We start from the raw sequence: 24,734 nt of genomic DNA on the forward strand, positions 1-24,734 counted from the left end.
CCAGGTGCTGCTCTGAGGATGCAGCAGCCCAAATCTGTCATCCGTGTTGGGTATCTCAGGGTAAAGTAGAAAAAGAGGAAAAATTCCTCATAACTGCACTGCAGGCACAAAGGAAGCATCTAATCCCTCCTCCACCACAAGCCATTTGCCTCTGGGACCCCAGAATAAAGTGCTCCCAAAAAGCATTAGTGCAATGGGCAGGTGATTAAATTTGATGAAAGACTCGTCCAAACAATGTGGTTTCAATTGACAAAATACCTGAAGCTCATGGCACTATTTATGATGCCATTGAATTACCCTGGGCACACAGAGGACACAAAAAAATGTGGCTACAGCTTTAGAATAATTCATTTAGGAGTTATCTGGCAACACCTTGTGCAGCAAAACACCAGCCCAGCAGCCAGGCTGGTGCTGAGAGGAATTTCCAGAGGATGAGGGGCAGGCAGTGGCTTTTCAGTCATTCTTCACCTGCTCCCCCACCTCCTCCATCCCTCCCTGCAATGAATTCATGCTCCTCCATCCCTCCCTGCAATGAATTCATCCTCCTCCATCCCTCCCTGCAATGAATTCAACCTCCTCCATCCCTCCCTGCAATGAATTCATGCTCCTCCATCCCTCCCTGCAATGAATTCATGCTCCTCCATCCCTCCCTGCAATGAATTCATGCTCCTCCATCCCTCCCTGCAATGAATTCATGCTCCTCCATCCCTCCCTGCAATGAATTCATGCTCCTCCATCCCTCCCTGCAATGAATTCATCCCAGAGGGCTCTGGGAGTCAGGAGCTGCTGCATGAGAGCGTTTCAGGGCCAGGAGTTGCTGGGTGCTGACTGTGTCCCCCGGGGATTCCTGCCAGCCGCCCTGGGAAATGCTGCTCCATCAGATTTTACAGGGAAAAAAAGCCCAGCCTAATCCTGTAAAATGCTGCCTGAATATTGCTGGGCTGTTTTTCCCTTAATGCCTGACAGTCCTTGCTGCTGGGCAGTTCCCAGGAGTGGTGCTGCAGCTGGAGTGTGATGCTGGAACGCTCCGTGCCGAGAAATCCGGAGCTGCCACGAGTGTCTTACCGTGGTTACACAAAAGTCTAAAATTAGGTCATAAATTATATAATCCTGCAAGGAAACAACGAATTTAATGACTATGCCAAAGCAGAGATAAAAGCTGAGGAAGGAAATAGCATCTTGCTCATTAAATATTAAGGATCAGATCCTTCAAACATTTTTCCAGTGATGAACTCTGTGGGAGTTTGGCATCTGTATTTGTGTGTGTTCTATAGAATGTGCTTATACATCATATACAAGTGCTGGATGTGATTTATGGAGCACACACACACAGTAAGTATATTTATAATGCATAAATACACTCCATCAAGAGCTGAGAAGGTGATTAGTGAGAGTTTCCTAAGAGGTTTAATCAGATATTTTGATGGCTTCTTTCCAGTGTTGCTCCCAAAGCATTTTTCATCCCAGGGCACTGGGAAGGAGCAGGTAGAGGCACCTCCTTTCCCACTTCCAGCAGCAGCAGATGGCACAGATCAGCTCTGCATCCTCGGTGGGACTGAAGAACCCTGGAAGAGAAGAAAGATTACCAAGATCTAACAACGGGTTTGAACCCCCCTGCAGCCCCTGATCCCTCCCCTAATGCTGCCATGCCCAGCCTTTCCTCGAACCTTCCACGAGCAGGTCTGGTTTGATCCCTTTGCAGCAACACAGGGCGAGGGCTCATCTCACTCCCTTCAGTCTGAGGTGATCCCCCTGGGACTGATGGCTGTGCTGATGTCCTGAGGATGTTAATGAGAGGAAATGGGGATCTCTGATGGAAAAAGGCAGATAGTGCTCCAGCTCTCCTCAAAGCCTCTCTGATAACCATGTCCCTTCCTTCAAAGATCGGAGCCATCTGTGGATTGGCTACACGAGCCTTGTGCTGGAGCCTGGGAAAACTGCTGTTGATGCCCTTGGCAAATTCTTAGCCTAAAAAAGCATGAAAAAGAGGACCAAGTAATTTCAATTCCATAAAATACATTAAATGCAGCACACAGGTATGTAAATGGGAAACTCCATAACTGTAATTTGCCCATTTAGAGCCTGATCTAAAGGCTATAAAAGTTAATTTGGAATCTTTTCATTGATTTTAATGGCCTTTAGATCAGGCCCATATTACTCACTGCATATCATGTTTGTTTCAGTGCAATAGTGTATTTATGTAAAACATGAATTATGTGGATTATAACACATACAAAGCCACTGCTTATTGTGCAAGGACAAAGCTTGTGAAATTATTGGCTTCAGCAACACACATAAAATACACAACAATATCAAAATAAAGTCCCAAATAATGGTTAGACTTCTTAAAAGCCAGATTGGAAAAAATGAGGAGGCCTTCTCTTCATTACATACTAATACAACTTAAATGTATTTTAAGCATCATGAAATCCAAATGGAATTTCTCACAATTCCTCATTTCCGACTGCAAAAGAAAAAAATTACATGTAAATGATTCAAAACCTCTCAGAGAAAGAGCATCTTTTTCTCTAATTTGGGGATAAAAAAAAAAGATTCCAACCCAAGCTCAGCAAGGGATAACAGCATTACAGTCTCTGCACAGAGAATTTAGCCCCTCATAATTCTAAATCCTGCTCAAACGCTTTATTGCTGTAAGGTGGCTCACACCAGTCTCCACACAACAGGACTCCCATAGCATTAACCATGAGAGATAGGCTTCCAGAAAGAAACTATAGCAAAGTAATTGTAAATCTCTAATGATGCATAAAACCAAGCTGAATTGGTCCTGAATTCGCAGCATAAAAGAAATGAACCATCAGAGGAAGCCATTCTGGTGGCTGTATAACCCAGCCCACTGTGGGAACTGTTTATGGGCTCTGCTGCAGTGCAAATATTCCTGCTCGGATGCAAGGCAGGCACCCCAAAGGCCCCAGTGCTGCAGGGCCTTGGGGTGCCACGTGGGACATTAACAACAACTCGTTAGCCAAAGAGCAAACTCCTCTGCCCCAGAGCAGTCCCCTGCCCGTCTCAGTCACAGCCAGTTTTGTGGGCAATGCCTCCCTGACATCCGATCCAGCTCAGCAGGTCAGCCCCGGATTAGTACTTGGATGGGAGCCCTCCTGGGAAATGCCGGGGGCTGTAGGTTCTAGTCCTGAGGAACTTCACTGGCACTGTCCAAGCTCGCTCGGCCGTGGCAGATGAACCTCAGGACTGAAACGGTGGGGCCAGTTCTGTGCAGGCTGAGCCTCACCTAAAATCCACTGTGCAGGCTGGAAGGGCTCACCCACCTGGGGACAGCCCTGCCCAAAGCTTCATTTGCGAAGCTGAGCCACACACACACAAATTCGGGGGTTCTGCAGGTTTCTAAACCCACCTTGCAGGACCTCCAGGGTTTGTGTGCTGTGGTGGCTTTGGCTGCACCAGGCTGGGAGTATTTGGAGCTGTGCCCACCCACCAAGGCATGCCCAGGGACTGCGTGGACACACCAGACTGAAGCCTCATCCCCCTCCCCTCCTGTGCCCAAGGGACACCTGGGATGGGACCTTCAAGGGGACATGGGCATAGGCTGGCAGAACAGGGCTGTCCCTGCTGGTGTGCCAACAGCAACCCAAAACTTCCAGTTTCCTTAGAAAGTTTAGTCAATTCCTGCCAGGCAAGCACCCACTAAAATATTTAAAATTATAACATGTAATTAATTAGCGACACAATTCACAAACTCTGCTGGCAAACCTGGCTCATTTCAGAACCTCAGAGCACAAACTTGGACATCACTTGTTAATCCAAGTCATCTTGGTCCAGGAGCAGATCAGATTGATGACCTGAGGGAGCAGAAGTGCCATCCAAGGAGAGGTCCCACAGCTTCCCCTGCCCCAGGAGCTCCAGCAGGGCCATCAACACAACTCCTGGAGCTGCCAATCCCTGCCTGGGAGATCTCTGGCATTTTTGGCACTGCCAAGGGATGTCTCAGGGGATGATGCTTTTCCAGCACCAGGGCATCTGGGCACTGAGAGCTAGATTGATAAGCCTGGGCTGGTTGGGTTTGTTTGCTCCATCATTTCACAGCTCTGGGAACAGCCATCTGAGAGCTCTGCTGCCTCCCTGCACAGCATCAACTTCAAATCTGCATCCATGGACAGAACCAGGGTGGGCCTGAAGTTCATTACCATTCCTAGGCACTACCTAGAGAAATATTTCCCCATAATGAGCATGCAGCAAGGAATGGCACATTTAGTGCTTGGGGTTTAGGGGAGCTGCAGTTTGCAAGGCTTGCATGTAGGACTCCAAGGCTTGGCAGTGACTTCTCAATTTAGTGAAGATTTTTAAAGAATTCTTCTATTAAAAAAAAAGAAAATATCTCTGATTTAAAGCAAATTAAAATGAAATGCAAGTGACCCACTGAGTTGTATCGATCTGCACCTACATATCCCATACCTGTGTATAGGTGGTATAGCCTTATCTATATCTACATCTATATCTATCTATATCCATCTATATCATCTATATCTATATCTCTATCTATGGAAATTATGGGAAAAAAGTTAAACAGTTTTGCAAGGGATTTAAAGAATAAGTGCATTAGTCTCACTCTGTTTTGACTCTGATTAATGAAATAAAGGAAAAAAATCTTCCTGTTAAATATCCTCCTTGTAGATACATGTAACAATAAAGGAATGGGGAAAGTAAGGAAAGAGGGGTGAAGGACACGAACTAATTCACACTGCTACAAATTCCTTTGGGAAGGTGCTGGCACTGGGACCATCTCTTTTATTTCCCTGTGATTTGGGGCTCTTACCCTGGGAGCCATTCCTGGATGCCCATTTGGGGAACAGAAGTCCAGGCTGCCCAGCTCTTTGCCCTGAGGATCTCTGCTCTCCAAGGAGCTTCCAGCTGACAATTCTATATTCCCAGGCACCTCCATTTTTCCCAATCAAATCAGAACAACTCTAATTAACTATAAACAAGAAGCTAAAGTGAGATGAATGGTTTATAGGTGCTTCATTCTCCCCTGCATTGATTAATAGCTAAAGCATTCCCCCCTGCACCAGCTCGGCTGCCAGAGCTGCAGGAATTGTTCTCTCCCATCCGTGGGGCTCAGCCAGGGCTGAGCTCCAGCTCCCCCCACACACACCCTCTGTGCTGCTTGGCTGCACCCACCAGGTATTCACATTCCACAAATCTTGTCCTCGGATTCCAAGTTTCTCAACATGGTTTTCCTTTGAGATGAAAGCCCCTGTGGCCACTCTTGCACGGAATACCATTATTTTGCAGAGTGGGCAGTTGCCCTGCCCTGAGCTGTTTCCTGGTGCCCAAAGAACTGCTCTGGGAGTTTGATTTTTCCTTTGGTTTTCCCTCATGTTGTCACTCTGCTCTGTGAGTGAGCAGCAAATACGATTTTCTTTCATGTAGGGATGAAATTTTGCCACAACTGTGCCTTTGCCACCTCAAAAATCAGGCTCTTTAAGCCCAAAGTTGCTCCAGAAGATGCCTGACCACTTGTGGGCAACACCAGGTGTTGCCTGTCCATCTTGGTCACCATGGACTGGGCACAGCCATCCAGAGAGATGGACTCCAACTTTTGAAGAATCATACAATCGATTGGGTTGGAAAAGACCTCCAAGATCAAGTCCAACCCTTGGTCCAACTCCACAGTGTTTGAGCTTATTTTTAGGGACTTTACTCCTGGAATAACACAGTTATTGGGGTATGAACCAGCAGCTGCAGGAGATGCATCTTGGTCTCCTTCATTGATTGCTTTCCAGTTCAAGTTTTGCAAGGGGCATCCAGGCCTTGAGATGGATATCCCTGTGCTGGAAAAATGGAAATCAATAAATCTATTCAGAGAAATATAATTTCATTTTGCTCCTTAACCAGAAATTGAGATACACACATTTCTCCCTCCCTGCTCTTCCCTGACTTAAATATACCCTGTGTTATACAAGTAATTGTTCTGAACCCACTCTAGGACACAGCCAGAGACATGACTCCAATAACACATTAGCAGTAAAACAAAGCAAAACAGTTTCATGTGCCTGCTGGGTTTGTATATACTCTCTTAAACGAGCAGATTGTCTCATTATTCCCCCTGATCTGGCCATTGCATGCTCAGGCACAGCTGTCACAACAGGTGCCCGGGCCTCTCCCCCTCCCTGGCACCGCCTTTGCTCTCCAGACTTTGGTGGCACATTCCTCTGGTGGCTTTGCTGTTCCCTGTCCTGCTCAGGTTCAACTCTGTGATTACTCCTGAAATCACACAGGGCTGGCTCTGGAGGTGACAAACCTCCACCTCAGGTATCAACTCTGCTTTGCAAGTTGATGTTCCTCACCCCATCACACACACCAGCTTGTCCAGAAACTCTGGCCATGGGTTTCTTGCCTGGACCTTTCTCCATCTCTCTTGGTGCCTCCAGTGCCACTTCTCCTGAGTGCAATGCCCAGCACTGTGTTGCAGGAGCTGCTCTGGGGCTGTGCAGGGCTGGGGCTGATTCCTCCACCAGACCAGACCATCTGCCCCATGCCAAGAGACAGCAGGAGTCTCCAGCAACTTAAGAATTTCCATGGGCTCTTGTCCATCACATTTAGCAGGGAAATTCTTTGAAAATAACTTTTATGCCCCATTTTTTTCCTCTCTAACCTCCTTGGATGGTGGTTTGGGGTTCCCAATCCGAGTGCAGGGCTCTCCCCTGCTGTTCCTCTCCCCTCACTGCACATTTATACATCCACCTTCCCCCTGAGCTCAGCACTCACTGGGGATCCTTTCCTGCCCCAAATCCTGCCAGTTCTTCAATTACCAGCACTGTGCACTAGCAAAGTTTATCTGATCCAGCAGCACATCAAACACTTGTAGTTGTGTAACAAATGTTTCCTTAGCTGGAAGCAAATCTGCTCTGGTATTAAAGTACCTCCAAATAGAGACAATTTTATGTGATTTTTTCCTATTGTCTTCAAGGAATATATTGCAGGTTGAGAGTAAAATATCCACAATTCAAGCTCTTTTTATGTTATGTAGACATCAGAATTTCAGGCCTGATTTCCAAAGTGCTGTAATCCATCAGTCCCACTGAACTCCAAAGGCTGGTGAGGGAGGAACCAGACAGAAAGGCAGCTGTGTGACCTGCATCAATGCCCTGAAGCACTGAAGAGATTGGACCAGCAAAAGCCAAAAATTTCTGTAATTTTCCTTCTATGAAATTACAAAGGAGAAAGGGAAATATCCAGCTTTTGATTCACAGAACAAACAGACTCAGTACTCTACTAATACCAATTATTTCTCCTAAAATCCCATTGTTAGGGGTTAAAATATGTGTGTCTATCTCATGTTTCATCCATTTGGGATTGAAATGTTTTCCCCCCCTAATTCACCTTCCAGTCCTGCTTTCCTTGTCCTACAACATCCCTACAGAAACCACAACTCCTTGCACTTGAGAACCAACCCAATATTACAAAAATCTTCCATGCACTGCCACCATTTTAATGCAATTCATTGCTGAACCCCAAATTTAGAGGCAGATTTCTGCTGGACACCCACACTTTGAAGATTCATTCTCTATGTTGTTACCCTTTACTGCTCTTTGGGCAGATTAATTAACATGGGGAGAAACTCACTTATATTCTTGCAGCATTAAAACTGAGTAGAGAATTCATTCCTCCCTTATTCTCCCCTTTCCCAGGTAACTCCAGAAGTCAATAATTGTGGTTGGTGAGTGTGGCTGGACCCTCCCCAGGATGGGAACTGCCCCAGGTTGGCATTTCATCACCTGCTAAACCCAAAGGGGAGCAGCTCATTTGCTCTGCTCTGGTGCAAATGCTCCTGAATTCAGGCTCAGACTCGTCTTAAAGAAAACATAAATCTACAACCCATGCAAAGAGGTTGAAAGAGTGGAATAGTGATCTGGGGACAAGCCAAACCAGAACCAACAGGCACAGACCCAGCAGTGCTAAAAGGATGCCAAGGAAAGGAGCTTTGCCACAGGTTTTTTTTCTTTACTGGGCATGTTTTGTTGTTGTTGTTAATTTCTTGGGTTTTTCCTTCACCTGATTCCTTTATTTTATGGCTTTACTTAACCCACTTTCTCCAAAAATCCTTTACTAGAAGGACTGACATCTTGATTTCTGCCCACCATTGCTGAAGGTAATGGGATAAAATCAGTGGGAGTTTGGAACCCACTCTGAGCTTCAGCACCTCCAGAGTTATAAAACCTCCCTGTTCCACATTATTAACCTCTTTCTATTCAGGCATCCCAAAAAGGTGGCTGTGTCAGCTGCCCAACCTGAAGTTCAAGACCTTTATGGGTGAGGAGACTTTTTAGAGTGTTATAACGACACAAAAATCCTTATCAAGGCTTGTGGGAGGGTTGGAATCACCAGAGATGTCAGTCAAAAATTGTCAGAGAACTGATGGATTAGGGGAAACCCTTCCCAAGCAATTCTGCTGTGGGAATGGGAAAAGCAGCTGGAAGGAATCCAGAACAAGGATTCAGGGCTCAGAGAAATGGGATGTATCAACAGATTATTATTCCTGTGGATATTGATGAGAAATGAAGTGGATTTGGTGTGTCTGGGAACTATCCCCACACTCTGAGCCATCCCAGTCCCTGTGGCTCAAGGGAAAAACCTCAAGGAGAACTTGGCAAAAAGAAAGCACTGAATATCTGCCTCGCTGGAAATACAGAAGTTGGAACATTCCTCTTGCACATTTTTCATTTAATTAGTATTTCCTGCGGGTTTTCAGTGTAATGAGTCATTGATTATTGCAAGGAGTGCTTTGTAGGGTAAATTAATTCATTTAAGGGAAACAGTAAGAAGTGTTAAGTAGCCAGATGAATAAATAAAAGGCAAAGTGTGCTGGTTGCAAGTCAGGCCCAGGGGAGCCCCATGTCTATAAATCAGCTGCTCAGTGACACACCAACACTGCCCTTCTCTTCACCTGTACCTACAGCCTTTATAAAGTATAAAAAATCCCCATAGATCAAGCAAACAGAACCAAAACTCAGCTCCTCTGTTGAAAATCAGATCAACTGTGACAGGGTGATAGTTAATTACATGAGAAAATATATGCAAAAAAAAAAAAGGATTGTCCATTTAATTTAGAGAAAACTTGTATTTGGTGCATGTTCATTTAGTGCAATAAACAGCATTTCCAGAAAGAAAGAAAGAAGCAAGAGTAGAATAACTGTGTTTGTGGTTAAAAAAATTGGTGTTTGGAGGAGCTCGTTGTACCTGTGAAATTAATCTTAAAATATGGGCATGGGACAGGACTGAAAATATTTAAGGATATATTATCTGGCTTTTTCCAAACAGATTAAATTCCAGTGAAAAAGGCATTGAAACAAGAAATATGTTCAGTACAAACAAAGATGCAGAAAGAGTCACCCCCCTCCTTGGGACAGAAAGAGGGGAGAAAACCTTTATAGAGGAAATTATTCATAGAAATCCCACTCTAACCAGGAGGAAAAGCTGAATTCAAGCAATAAATTAGTCATTTATAATATGCACTCAGATCTAACCTGAAAGGGGCTATTAACTCAATTTGAGCTGCAAAACTCTCAGGATAAGAACCACATTTTCCATGTTGGGACTTGCACAGTTGGATTTAAAGCCCATCAATGGTGCTCACCAAGCACCAGAGCTCTGAGATGGCCTCACTGGGCAAAGGCAGGACCCTGACAGAGTGAAATCCACCCATGGGAGGTCCTGCAAGGAACAGCCATCAGGCTGCATTAGAGCTGAAGGAAAAGCTCAGTTTAAAATGGGGTGTGCTAAAAGTAGCAAGGAGTCCTTTCCCTGCCTGGAGATCCCTGTTTTCCCACCACAGGGATTTGAAGGCCCCTTTGTGCATTATTTTCTGCTGGCCAATGACTCAGTTCCTGCTGTCTGCAGTGGGACACAGCCTGGGGACAGATCTGCAGGGGAGGGACTCAGCTCTGTGTCCCAGAACAGCTCCCAGAGAGCATCTCCCAAAGACCATCTCCCAGAGACCATCTCCCAGAGAGCATCTCCCAGAGAACAGCTCCCAGAGAACAGCTCCCAGAGAACAGCTCCCAGAGAACAGCTCCCAGAGAACAGCTCCCAGAGCCCACAGAAAGTTCAGGAACTTCCATTTCTTGGCTTGAAACAAACACAAGGAAAGCCACCTTTCCACCACCAGCAAACAGGTGAGTGGGAACAGGTTTGCACACGTGAATTTGGGGGTGACTTCAACAGTAGAAATTTGCTTGTTTGACAACCCAAAGCTGGGGGTGTCTTTGAGAAGAGTGTAGAGATGGGAAGGCACCAGAACAACTGCCCAGAGGAGTTGTGGGTGCCCCATCCCTGCAAGAGTTGCTTGGAGCAATTTTGTCCAGTGGAAAGTGTCCCTGCCCATGGCAGGAGGTGGAATGAGATGATTCTAAAGGTCCTTTGGAACCCAAACCATTCCATGTGATTTAGATTTTTGACCTTGGACTGTTTACATGATGAAGCTGAACTGACTATTGCAAGATTAAGCTGAAATTGCTGTGCACATCAAGCCTTTTTTTTCCCCAGATCTGTTTGATTATTAAAATTCATTATAGAATCATAGAGTGGTTTGGGTCTGAAGGGACCTTAAGGAGCATCCAATATCTGTATGCAGTGAGAATATTCACAGAAAGAGCTGAGTTCTGCCCTATTATTATCTCAGCAAAATATTTTTTTTATTTTCTTAAAGCTGCATATGTTGATCCTTGCAATGCCTTACAAATAATGCATTTATCCATCATTTAATTCATACATTATAATTTATAGGTTAGTTATTTTATTTTAGTGCCAATCAAAAGGGGAAGCTGTATGAAAGAGCCTAGATTAGGAGAAAGATTTTCCCTGCTAAGCTTTAATAAACTAATGATGACATTATAAGAGCTATCACAGACAAACCTGCCATCTAATAAAAGCTTGTTCCTGTTTGTTTGAATGTTCCCCCTTGTAGGTGTTTGTAGGAAGTTCATCATCACAGCAGAGTTAATCCCACAGAACGGGGTGAGGCTGTTCTGCCTCAAACCTGAGCCCTGAGCTCTGCCCAGCCAAAGTGGGCTTGAGATTTCAGCCCTTTTTACTGCAGAATCCAACATCCTTCTGCAGAGGAATGTGGTGATTTGCCCAAATAACTCCTGTATGAGGCGGAGTGGAGATGACCACCCAAACATTGTCCTAGCACAGCCCTGTCCAACCTGACCTGGGATGTTCCCAAGGATGGGGCATCCACCACCTCTCTGTTCTGGTGTTTTACCAACCTCACTGTAAAGCAATTTCCTCCTAAGTCTGTCTGGAAGCCCCAGTGGCTCCCAGTGTTCCCTGGAGCACATGCAGGAGGTGGTGCAGGTCCTACAGGGCAGCCACCTGCTCTCTTGCATTCCAAAAACTAAACTGCATTCCAAATGTATTCACCAAAGTTGTCCTTGAGGAACCAACTCCCCCAGCATGACAAAGCCCCAAACATACCCATGTCCTCTGATCCCAGGGGAGCACAGTTGTCCTGGCAGCTCCTCCTGAAGAGGCTGGGACAAAGCACGAGCCATCAGCTCCTGGAGGTGGCACAAGCCCCACAGCCACTCTCTGCCTGCTGCCTGTGCCACGGTGGGTAAACACTGACCCTCCTTCCTGCCTGCCAAGCACATGGCAGAGTTCTGCCAGCTGTTGATAAATGAGATTTCAGGGAGGGCTGTGTTAGATCCCAGATATTTGCATTTGTAACACTGTCCCCTGCTGTGCCCCAGCCAACCGCGGCCATCTGGACCAGTGGGAGCACCACTGGCTACACGTGCTGGTGGCCTTGGGTCAGCCTTGGCAGCAGCACTGCCCCTCCACATGCTCAGAGCCACCCCCATAAATCACTCCCTGCAACACGTCTCCAGCAGTCTGGAATCCATCCAGCTGGACCACAGGCATGGATCATCCACCTCTTGGCACTGCAGTGGTGGGCAAAGACAGCACAGGAGGCCAAATGCTCTCCATGGGAAAGGGATGTTCTCCATGGGAATGGGATGTTCTTCAATGGAAAAGGATGTTCTCCATGGGAATGGGCTGTTCTCCATTTGAAAGCAATGTTCTCTGTGGGAAAGGGATGTTCTCCATTGGAAAAGGATGTTCTCTGTGGGAATGGGATGTTCTCCACTGGAAAAGGATGTTGTTCTCCACTGGAAAAGGATGTTGTTCTCCACTGGAAAAGGATGTTGTTCTCCACTGGAAAAGGATGTTGTTCTCCACTGGAAAAGGATGTTGTTCTCCACTGGAAAAGGATGTTGCTCTCCACTGGAAAAGGATGTTGCTCTCCACTGGAAAAGGATGTTGCTCTCCACTGGAAAAGGATGTTGCTCTCCACTGGAAAAGGATGTTGCTCTCCACTGGAAAAGGATGTTGCTCTCCACTGGAAAAGGATGTTGCTCTCCACTGGAAAAGGATGTTGCTCTCCACTGGAAAAGGATGTTGTTCTCCACTGGAAAAGGATGTTGTTCTCCACTGGAAAAGGATGTTGTTCTCCACTGGAAAAGGATGTTGTTCTCCACTGGAAAAGGATGTTGTTCTCCACTGGAAAAGGATGTTGTTCTCCACTGGAAAAGGATGTTGTTCTCCACTGGAAAAGGATGTTGTTCTCCACTGGAAAAGGATGTTGTTCTCCACTGGAAAAGGATGTTGTTCTCCACTGGAAAAGGATGCTCTCCATGGGAATGGGATGCCCGCTGTGGGAATAGGATGCCCGCTGTGGGAATAGGATGCTCTCCATGGGAATGGGATGCCCTCTGTGGGAATAGGATGCTCTCCATGGGAATGGGATGCCCTAGGAGCAGTGCAGGGCACCAGCCCAAATCACCTCAAGATCCAAACAAACCCTGGTCTTTCCACCACCCTGCAGAGGAATGAGTCCCCCTCGCCTGGCATCAGCATTCCTGCCTGGAAGTGCCTGGAAGCAAACCTTCCTCTTTTGAAGAGCAAACCCTCTCCCACCCACCTCCTCCAGCATCTTTCCTGTCCAGAGAGAGACGTTGTTGTCCAGCAGAAAGGAGCAGGTCAGCCTGTGTGGTTCAGAAATACCCTCTGCCTTCCTCCCCCAGCTGGCAAACCCCTCGGGCTCTGCCACCACCAGACACACAAACACACCAAGATAAGACCTGCTAACATATTCCAAGGGATGTTTGGCCAGAAGATGCTTTTTTAGCTTCAAACATCAATTTCATTCCGTAATGAACACATTCTTCATCTCATAACATTTCATTTTTCATACATTTAGCAAAATTGCTTAACTGATACTATTTTTTCCCCCAAACCAGCTTTTTTCGTGCATTAAAAACATGCAAATCAAAGCCTTGCACTCTTATATAATGTGCAGAATTCCCTACTGTTGGTTCAACTGCTGAATTATAAAATATTCATAATAACTGTATTTTTTTAAAAGATTAATTTGGCATCTTGGCTTTTTTTAAATGAAAACCACAAGTAGATACAGGGACAGAATTTTACAGGCTTCTCTGTACAGTACAACCCTATTTCCATTTTCCTTTTGCTCCCTTCTGCAGAGGGGACCCTCCCCAGCACCCAGCACGTGCTGCTCACACTGGCACCTTATCGGGCACACCGAGGCACATCCAGCCTCCCTCCCTAAGCTTAATGCCCTCTGCAATTCTTGTCTGAGCAGTTGTTAGCTGCAGACAAGGCTATTCATTCCCTGCATAATCCACCTCCCGCATTCACACCTCACCTGCCCCGCATCCAAGGGCCCAGGAACGCAGAGCATTTCCCGGTGTGTGTTTTAAACCCACATCCTCCTGGAGACACGATAAGAGCTTAATGGCTTTGACACCGCTCTGGTTTCATATTCATGCCTAAGTTATGGATCCAGCAACAGCTCAGCACTCCTTTGTGCTTGGCAGTGGCTCTGCTCTGCTGCCTGGAGCTGCCTGAGCCAAGGGCACGGTGTAATGCCATAGACAGCCCATTCAATGCCAGTGTGACCACATTTTAAAAGCCACCCTGTACCACTTCATTGCCGCAGATGTCCTTTACATCTGGCAAAGGGCCGTTTCTCTGCATGTCAACAGTAATTCAGTTTAACAGCTGTCTCTTTTGACAAGCTTAGTGTCAGACTCTGAAATGACAGGGTGACAGTTTTCCTTTTCTTTAACAGAACGTAGTGCAAGTTAACCCTTTGAGGGCGGGATCACCCGGTGCCTCCCCAGCACAGCCTGCACAGGCAACGGAACAGGATTGGGAATTGTTGGGATGAACAACCCAAACTGGAAACCTGGAGGGTCTGGCACTGCCCTGGAACTGACATTTTTACCTGAAATCAGCACCCAGGAAACCTTAAATGGAGTTGAGGTAGATGGAGGTAAACACTGGGAATTTGCAGACTGGAATAAGTGCTCTTCCAGAATTGCATAAGGACACAGGAGATTTTCCATGCAGTTACAGAATCCCAGAATATGATGAGCTGGAAGGGACCCACAAGGATTATAGAACCCAACTCTCAGCCCTGCACAGCCCCATCCCCAAAAGTGACACCGGGGGCCTGAGAGCATCAGTGCTTGTTAATACAACAACCAAACACACCCTGGGCCTCAGCTTTCCAACATCACATGGATTTTCCATGAATTTCAGGCACACAAAAGCCTCTCAGCATAATTTCTGGAGGGCTGAAACTGTGCCTGAGATAACTCTGTACCTCCCAGTGATGGAAACCTGCAGCACAAAAGCAGCTTGTGGACAGGAGCAAAGTGCCATCATGATTTATGAACCACCAGTAAACGCTGCAAAGCCACTGCCTTAATCTGGTTCAAGGGTGAGCTTTATGAGGCTGTATTACACTCACTTAAAAATGATTTCAAAAATATAAACACTCCACTAAATGGATTTAAACCACGTGCTTGGGGAAGGTGTGCACTGAGCCACCTCCTGGGCCTGTGTTCTACCAGGGCTGAGCAGTGAGGACAAAGGGTGTCTTCCAAATTCAGACCTTGGCCAACCTCAAAGTAACTGCAGTGGGACTTCACTGCAGTTCACACTGCTATTATTTTAAAGACTTTTGAAAGCCTTTCTGCTCTTTGTTCCTGGGTAAGCAGGTACAGCTAAAGCACTACCATAAAAACAGGTGGAAAGGATTGTACAGAGAGCATAATATATATACCCTGAGGAACTGGTTTTGTTTGTTTATATGTCGTCAGCAGAATGATTTTTTTTTTACAAAAAACACTGGCACAGGTTGCCCAGAGAGGTGGTAGATGTCCAGTCCCTGGAAACATTCAAGGTCATATTGGAGAGGTCTTTGAGCAACCTGGTCTAGCTGAAGATGCCCCTGCTTATGGCCTAAAATGCCTTCAGAGGTGCCTTCCCACCCAAACCACAGTTTATGATAACTCTTTTTATGTGCTGCCATCACTGTAACATCTGGGCACCTCATGAAAGGCTCCCAGTGAGATGCTCTCTCTCAAAGCCATGCTCATCTAGAGCAGCTCAAGTGGAGCCTTTCATTTCTCAGTGTCATTGCACAGCCAAGCTCTTCCTCTTTTCCTCAGCCTTTTCAACACAGAATTGCTCATGTCCTCAGAGTCCTTCCTGGGAGGGTGGGCAGGCCCTGGCACAGGTGCCCAGAGCAGCTGTGGCTGCCCCATCCCTGGGAGTGTCCAAGGACAGGGCTTGGACCACCCTGGGCTGGTGGGAGGTGTCCCTGTCCGTGGCAGGGGTGGCACTGGATGGGCTTTCAGGTCCCTTCCCACCCAAACCATTCCAGGATTCTAAACACTCACTCATTCTCCATCACTCTACACCAGCTCTGTCACCCAGCCACCCTTGTGTCCCTGTGCTGCAGGAGCTGGCACAGAGGTGCCCACACTGCCACCTCCCTCAGAGCTGGCACAGAGGTGCCCACACTGCCACCTCCCTCAGAGCTGGGACAGAGGTGCCCACGGTGCCACCTCCCTCAGGAGCTGGCACAGAGGTGCCCACAGTGCCACCTCCCTCAGGAGCTGGCACAGAGGTGCCCACGGTGCCACCTCCCTCAGGAGCTGGCACAGAGGTGCCCACGGTGCCACCTCCCTCAGGAGTTGGGACAGAGGTGCCCATAGTGCCACCTCCCTCAGAGCTGGGACAGAGGTGCCCACGGCACCACCTCCCTCCCACCTTTCTCACCCACATCCCAGGAATTCCGACCTGTAGAGCCAGAGGCGAGGCTGGGAAGGCACCACGGCCCTGCTGTTTGGTTGGCATCTCCTGGAGCTCAGTTGAGCTGCAAACAGGCATTTTTGGCCCCCCAGCAGCCCCTCGGGGTGGGCAGCTCGCTGGGTTTGGAGAGGGAGGTCACTGTGGGGCTGCACTCCCAGCTCAGCTACACAGAGCACATCGAATACCTTCAAATATTGAACCTCCCTAAAATGCATCCTGTGCCTGGAACACTAATAATTCTCTAAGTTAAGCTGAACAGAGTACCATTCAGCTGTAAATTTTATGGCTACCCTCTCCACCTCTTATGAAGTGTGAAAAGAGGCTTCATATCTGTCAGTCTTTGCTCAGAAATGACTTTCGCTGATTACTTAAACTTTCGTTAAATAAGCTTTGCACAAGCTGTAAAAACAGAACACAGTGGGGAAAAAATTGGCTCTCTTTTAAAAGTGCTGTAAAGTCTCTTTTTGAATGAGTAATTAGAAATGTGTAAACTCTTTTATGGATATGTGAGAAGCACACACAAAAAATTTGACATTCCATGCAAGTATTTCTGTGTGCTATCAAATTTCATTTTATTTCCCAGAGACCCAAACTATACAGGCCCAAAATACACATACATCAGTGGACATGGGTTATCTGCCAAGAAGGAATTTACATACAGTACAAGCAAAACATCCTAATTTAAATCCACGACAATGGAGACTCACATTCTTAAAGGGAAATCAGAGCTGTTTGTCTTTGCACTCATATTTATACAGATTGCAAAGCTGTTGACAGAGCACCATTTGAGCTGGGCCTTTCTTACTGCTCACTGGTATTTTCATTGCCATTGTCAGGTATCTCTTTTGTATCAAGAATGGAGCTCAGAGGAAGAGGTTCTGGTACCCCAAAGGCACAGAGGAGCCCATGTGGTCAGGCACGGAGGGGGCAGGGAGGGATCCCAAGTCCCTCATTCCCTGGAGAACTCAAATCCCTCAGATGAACCAACACACTTCATCTTCATTCCACACACAAACTGTCCATCCCCAACCCACACCCTGCAGATGCTCTGCACCCCCCTCACACCTTCATTTTTGGGCTCCTCTCCCTCCCCTTACAACTTGCATTATTTGTGCTGGAATCCTGCCTTGCCTTGGAGCCTCAGATGAGCTCCACAGCAGGAGGGAGAGCATCTCATCTCAAACCCAGTGGGACAAAGCTGGAGATGAGGGGAGGTGCCCTGTGTGATTTCCCACCCCCTGGCAGAGGGGACAGGGCATCTCGGGGGCACAGGGCGGGCAGGTGTCCCCCCCCCCAGGGGTGGGATGTGCTGGCAGAGCTGGGGGATGCCCCGCTGGGCACTCCACTGTGAGGTATAAATAGTGATGTCTTCCCTGCTCCTCTCCGTGGAGAAAGCGGCGGGAGGGCAAATAGTCTCCAATCTGGGTCGTTTTGCAGGCAAACAGAGCAGCCTCATTCCATCCTCGGCGGGGAAGCTGCAGGTAGGGGGGTCTCACCCCCAGCCCTGGGCAGCTGGGAAGAGGCAAGTCCCAGCTGGTGATTCTGGGGGGAAGAGCTGCCCCAGCACCCACTCTCCAACCCTCTGTGCCCAGCATGTCCCACAGCCCTCTGCCCTCAAACAGCCTCTCCCCGAGGAGGATGATGGGCACTGAGAAAGGTTTAGGGGGTGACACTGATGGTCACTGTGAAAGGCTTAGTGGGTGACACGAGCAGGTGGCATTAACTGCCCCCCAAAGCACTGTGGTGGGCACTGTGAAAGGTTCAGGTGATGACAGTGATGGTCACTGAGAAAGGTTTAGGGGGTGACACTGGTGGTCACTGTGAAAGGTTTAGGGGGTGACACTGATGGTCACTGACAAAGGTTTAGGGAGTGACACTGATGGTCACTGAAAGGTTTAGGAGGTGACATGAGCAGGTGGCATTTACTGCCCCCCAAAGCACTGTGGTGGGCACTGTGAAAGGTTCAGGTGATGACAGTGATGGTCACTGAGAAAGGTTTAGGGGGTGACACTGGTGGTCACTGTGAAAGGTTTAGGGGGTGACACTGATGGTCACTGACAAAGGTTTAGGGAGTGACACTGATGGTCACTGAAAGGTTTAGGAGGTGACATGAGCAGGTGGCATTTACTGCCCCCCAAAGCACTGTGGTGGGCACTGAGAAAGGTTCAGGTGATGACAGTGATGGCCACTGAGAAAGGTTTAGGGGATGACACTGGTGGTCACTGTGAAAGGTTTAGGGGGTGACACTGGTGGCCACTGACAAAGGTTTAGGGGATGACACTGGTGGTCACTGTGAAAGCTTTAGTGGGTGACATGAGCAGGTGGCATTTACTGTCCCCAAGGCACTGTGGTGGGCACTGTGAAAGGTTTAGGAAGTGACATGAGCAGGTGGCCTTAACTGCCCCCGAAAACATCCCAGGCAGATGCTGCTCACCCTCTGAATCCCTCAGATTTTCAGCATGGAAACAGCACTGAGGAGTCCTGAGGAGAGCAAAGACCTTTCTCTGCCTAAAAAGTGAGTAGTAAAATACCTCCACAGTAAAGATATTACTGCCACTATTGTTATTATTATTATTTTAATCTTCTGGAGAGGACTCTGGACCCCACCTGCAAAGTGCAGTAGTGCTGTTGGCAGCAGGAGGATGCCACCTCCCCTGCCCTCCACCACACTGCCCCAGCTCCCTGGCAGAGCATTCCCAGGCACAACTCGGTGCCAAGTCTGTTATGAAACCAACCACAGTGCGAAGGTTTTGGAGGAGAAGAACAAAAGTAGGAGAAAGGAAAAGGCTTCCCACATCTTTAATGTGGAGAATGAGCTCAGTGCTCCCAGAATCTGTTAGATGGGGTGATCCAGGCAATTTACTGTTTTGTCAATACCTTTGATTTTGATTTAATAACTTACAAACCCCACGGTCTGCCCACAGCGCAGCCTCAACTTTCTTTACACAACCTCACTTAACTCCCAAACACTTTAACTTTCAGGTCAAATCTCTGTCAGATTGATAAATGGGCCTATTTAAATTTTTATCACCCAGGAATTCTCTCTGGTGTCTTTTTCACTATCAGATTTCAGGCACAAAATAAAAGGGCACTTGTTAGTTTTTGTTATCCACCACACACACGAACAGAGTGGCTGCAGAAGCCAAACGTGGTCATCAAACATCTGTAATTTGTCTCATTCCTACAGACCTTTCTCGTGGAGGGAGGTGCAATATTTTAGAGAATAATGGGTAAAAATAAGTGGGGAAAAGCCTGATGTGGGATAGACACTCTAAGTGCGGGGTGCCCTGGGCTAACAAATAACCAGCTCCAAGGATTTTCCCCTCCTGGGTCATTCCTGGCCACGGTGTGGAGGCCCCGAGCAGTTTAATCTGATTTGGCTGACTGTTGCTTCATTAAGCAAACCAGGAAAAAACTGCTGCAAAGTCAACACATTTTTAGGTAGTATTATTATAAATAATCACCTGGTTTTCCTGCCAATAATCAGGATCAAAAATAAAATCCTTATAGCCCTAAGTAGGCTACAGATGTGTTTAACCTCCCCTTTAAATGGGATTAAATGCTGAACGCCGTGGCTACTGTAAAGATAGTAAAAACAGATACTGCAGGAACAGAGCAGTGCTCAATGACAAGTTACAGAGAGTTCCACTGAAAGAAAAGCAAGAGCAAGAAAGGTTAAATAAACAGAAACCACAGTGCCTCCCATCTTTCTTACATTAATTCTCCATAAAGGAGAATTTCCCCCGTCCGTGATTGGATTTCCCAGATCTGTGCATTAAATATTTACTTCTAACTATAAACTTAGAGGAGATCCAAACAAAAACTCATTTGCATTATTAATGATGCAAGAAATGTGATGCTTAGTCCCTTAAGATTGGTAATAAAGAAGGAAATGTTAGAGATTTACTTGCTTTTTCATTTTAAAAGGCAAGTTAAAACGATAAAACTTATTTAATTAACAGAGAGTCTATTTATGAATTAGTTGTTTCTGCCAGCAAGAATGTTTAAAAAAAAAAACTGTCTGAAATGAGGCTGAGACTACAAAGAGTCCATTTTCAGCTTGGGAGTCTCAAGGGAAAAATCAAAGGGTTTCTTTCTTTCAACAGTTTGGGTGAGATGATATTTTGAGATGTTGACAGCTGCCAAACTGCAGAACCAGAGAGGAACTACCAAACTGAAATCGTTTTTATCTCTCTGAGTTCTCCTCAATATTCAGCCCCACTTCCTTTCACAGCTCACGCCTGAAATTTCTGCTTGGTTAAAAGGTGTCTTTTCCTCCTCCTTCAAAGCTCCTGTCGACTGCTCTGGGCCAAACATGAATTCCTCCCTTCTAAAATCAACCATAAATAACAGGGGCTCATTATTACTGCTTTGAGTAGTGTTTCCATTATAGGAATGCATTAATTGGAATTCTTGTCTTCCTTATGTGCCCAGTGTGGAACCAAATTTCAGTGGTTGATCATCTTAATCATCTCTATCACACTCAATGTTCTCACTCTGTTTGCTTACAAGATAATAATAAAACAGAATTAACAGTCCTTAATAAACAAAGCAGGATTAAAAGTCAACATTTAAAACTTGTTTTCTACTTTTCTGACAGAAGTGTTTATAAGATTCAAAACAGGCCAGCCCTTAGTTAATATAATAATTATAGTAATGGTAATGAATAATAATAACAATAAGAAGCACTTTCCATACAGCTCCTACTAGTCCTGGTTTTCCATTTGCTTGGTAATTCCTGTTGCCACTGCTGAAGTCACCCCTCCTTTCCTAACCCCCTCATCTCTGTTGGTCACATAACCTTATTATAAGAACCAACCCCCCAACTTTATGTTTAATTAAAAAATAATTCAAGAACAGAGGTTCAAATTTGACCACTGCAGACACTGAGTATCTTCAACAACAGAAGTTTTCTTGGGAATCATGATGGGAGCTCAATGCCCAGAAAGGACAGTGGTGAGAGAGAGAATATCCCCAGCTGTACTCACACACCTCTTCCATCAGTGACCCAGGGACTAGTTCACAGTTACCTGATGAATCAGAATACATTTATATAATCTTTTTAAGTTTGTTAGTGCCAAAGTTTGGGAGAGTTCCTGTCAACACTGAAAGAAAAATATTCTCCCTTTTCAAAGAGACCTTTCCACACTGATTTGCTCCTAAACTAAGACACAATACCCGTGAACTGTGAAAATAAGGCAGATATATACACAAAGATTGCTAATTGAGTGCCTTAATAATGATGTAGAAGCTTTGCCATGGCCACAGCAGGGCCATCGGGTCCCAGTGGTCACTCAGAGCTGTGTCACATTTAAGTGCAACACAAAAGGAGATTGGTGGCACATGTAATTCTTCCTTTAAATGTTGATTAAACATGGGGGGTTTGCCTCACAGTTACAATTACAGGCCATTTTGTTCCTGACTCTGCTCTCTACAAAGATCAGTGAAAGCTGAAGGTGTTGGGCACTTTTGTACCTACTGTGTGTCTGTGTTTGATTCTCACTCAGGAGGTGCATTTCCAACTAAAGATGAGGAGACATAAAGGGAAGAACATGCCATAAGGTATCTTCAGCACTGGGAGACAAAAAGCTCAGGATTTGCTGGGAGATGATGAATTTACTGCCACCACACTCCAAATCAAGCTCTATCCATCACCAGTTCTGACCAGGCAAGCCTGGCTGCTCATCAGCTTCTTTCCTCCCTGTTGTTTGCCAACATAGAGAACCTTCTGACGTCTTATAGGATGGAGAACCTTGATTTGATATATTTTTAAATTATTTATGCTGGTGCAATCATTGCATGTTTCAATAATTTCCTAATTGTGGGCAAATCCTCATTCTTAGCACTGACAGAAATGGGTTTGATTCTCACATCTCTGCACGTGCCCACATGCACCAAACCCAGCCCTGGCCATGCCAGGTTTCTCTGAAGCTCCTTGGCAGACCTGAGCTGGAGCATCCAGCCCTCCTGCTTCCCACTGGGACAGCCTGCTCCAGAGGTGGCCTTTCAGCTCAGCTGGGGTGTTTCAGCTCAGCATTTCTAGTATTTGTGCTTCCCAGAGAAGATTAAATTGAGTCTCTAAATTCCCCTGGTGGAGGGGAATGCAGGGCAGGAGCAAACGAGGGGAGGATGGAGAGAGAGAGAGAGGAAATACCTCGTGTCTCTTGTTTGGCCAGTCCTGTGCATTTTGCTGTACTTTTCCACAATCATATCCCATGGGCTGCTCCAACCCCTCTGAGATGTGCTGCCCATTCTGTTCCAGCACAAACCTGGGATGAAGATGGAGAGGGAAAGGAAATTTTGTGCAGATCCAGCTCTCCAGAGGAGACCTTCATGCCACCCCTGCCAAACTGGCCTTGCACTGAGATAAACATGCACCCCTTTCTGGAATAAAATCTGCATTTATTTTTCCTTTGCACTGCAAACCCTGGCTCCTGCCTGTGGCTGGGACTGGGCAAGTGTGGTGTGTGCTCATCTAGTATTGCTTGTGGCCAGTTAGAAAAATCATGTAATCCACCGCAGGTTTAAAGCATAATTTAAACCTGCCAAGTCTCATAACTTTCAAGGAGGCAAATTTGCCATAAAGAGAATGGTTTCCACTCGTTGGGGTTTATATTCAGATCTCTGGCACAGGGGGTTGCCACCAAAGGAGTCTTTTATGCAAGCACATAATCAACGGAAGCCTTTCCTTTCACTGCGGTCGGATTTAATGTGATAATGAATATTCCAGTGTCAGCTCCGGGTAACTGGGTGGGGTTTCACCTCAGATCCCCTCCCTCTGAGTCTGTCCCACGGGCACACGCTCTCTGAGTGGTGAATAATCCAGCAGCAGCAGCAGCAGAAGGACACCTGAGCTGCGCTGCCTCGCTCGTGCTCTGCCCCGTGGCCCCGCTCTTGGAAACAGCAGCCCTGCAAAGCCTTCATTACCTGTTTATAGCTGTCCCTTGCAAAGCAAGAACACGTGGGAAGAGGCCTGGATTTATCAGGCTGCCTGTGGGAAAACCTCCCCTGGGTCATGGTCCCCATGGAGGTCCAGGGTCCAGCACAAGGGCAGGGAGTTTGGTGGGTGTGCCAGACCAACCCCACAGCAGGAGCAAAGCACCTGCCCCAGTTACCACCATTTCTTTTTACTGTCATTTGCAGAACTACAGCTGATATTTTGCATTCATTGGAGAGCCTCTGTGCACTTTGCAAACACTCCCCCAGCCCATCTGAGGTGAATTCTTCCCTGCTCATTTTACAGCCATGGAACGAGGCTGAAATGATGTCACTGTGACCCCTTCCCTGCCAGGCTCCCCTGCCTGTGTCCCCACGTTTAACCCTCATTACCTGAGCCTGGGGGAGCAGCTCTCCAGCATCACTGGTAGGGATCTGCTGTTTCTTTGGGCTTTTCACCCATTTTCCAGTCACTGGCTGATGTTTTCCCTCTCCTCTTTGCCAGCCTCAGGTTTCCACCCCAACACCAAACACCTTCCCCTTTTCCAACCGCTGTTAACATGAGGCAGATCAAACAAACACAAAAGTGTTTTCTCAAAAAATAATCATTAAGCAGATCATGAGGTTTAGTTCAAGTGACAGCTGAATATTTGTTTCATTAATAAGTCATTTGCAATTAATTCCTGGAGTCATTTCTACGAGAACATTGTGAGGTTTCCATGGTTTTAAAGTGGCAAGACACGAGTCACCCTTTGAGAGAACTGCAACACCCAGAGCTCACAGGCTGGGAAAATCCAGGCTCCAGGGGGAGTGTCCCTGTGGGGTGGGAATGGGGCTCCATCAGTGGGAGGCACCTCCCCAACATCCAAATAACTGCAGCCTTTAGGGTTGGAGTTCAGGTGCATTGGGGCTGCTGCAACCAAAGGATTTTATTGAAATTACCATATTAAGGGTTTTGCCACGTAAGCCTCATAACCAACTGTTGTCTATGGTGGAAAATCACCAAATCCCCAATACAAGGAGCTCAATTTATCCATAAACAACTGTTGTCTGTGGTGGAAAATCACCAAATCTCCAATACAAGGAGCTCAATTTATCCATAACCAACTCTTGCCTATGGTGGGAAAATCACCAAATCTCCAATACAAGGAGCTCATTTTATCCCTTTCCAGTCAAAAGGTTGGGTGAACAAATGATTGCTATTCTGCCTTCTGAAACTCAAGATGTTCCAGCTCACAGAGGTTCCTGAGGCTCTAAAATCACACCAGGAATTCTGGGCTGAGCATCTTTCCCTGGAGGTCCAAGGGGCTCCATCCTCAAGCTGACCAAGGTCACCTCCTGCTCAGGTTGGAACAGGCACCACTTGCACTGATGTTTTAGTAAGAATTAAGTAAAAATTCACCACCTTTCACAATGTTCTTTCTAACCTGAGGAACTGGCATGATTTGGGAATAAATAACACAGGAAAGTGTCTAATCCTGGGCACAACTTCCAGTCTGAGTCCCAAATACGTGGCCAGGAAAGATTAAGGGCATTTCCAAGCCAGAGAAACAATGACAATTGTTGCCATATCACCTTCTCAATAACCTTCCCCCAAAATTACAGGTTCCAGAGTTGTCTGTAATCATTAA

General features: G+C 46.6%; 1 long non-coding RNA gene across 2 annotated transcripts in view; it reads right to left on the reverse strand.

Moving 5' to 3' along the window:
* Positions 1-976: 976 nt before the first annotated feature.
* LOC139678542 (uncharacterized) overlaps positions 977-24,734 on the reverse strand; it is an 83,394-nt gene continuing 59,636 nt past the window's right edge. For both annotated transcript variants that reach the window (XR_011699047.1, XR_011699048.1), the window contains exons 7-8: positions 1,668-1,968; positions 977-1,565 (exon numbers count right to left, since the gene is read on the reverse strand). This is a non-coding gene — a long non-coding RNA (uncharacterized lncRNA). The remainder of the gene's footprint in view (positions 1,566-1,667; positions 1,969-24,734) is intronic.

This window comes from Pithys albifrons, chromosome 14 (assembly GCF_047495875.1).
Source record: "Pithys albifrons albifrons isolate INPA30051 chromosome 14, PitAlb_v1, whole genome shotgun sequence".
In the NCBI taxonomy this organism is placed as follows: Eukaryota; Metazoa; Chordata; class Aves; order Passeriformes; family Thamnophilidae; genus Pithys; species Pithys albifrons.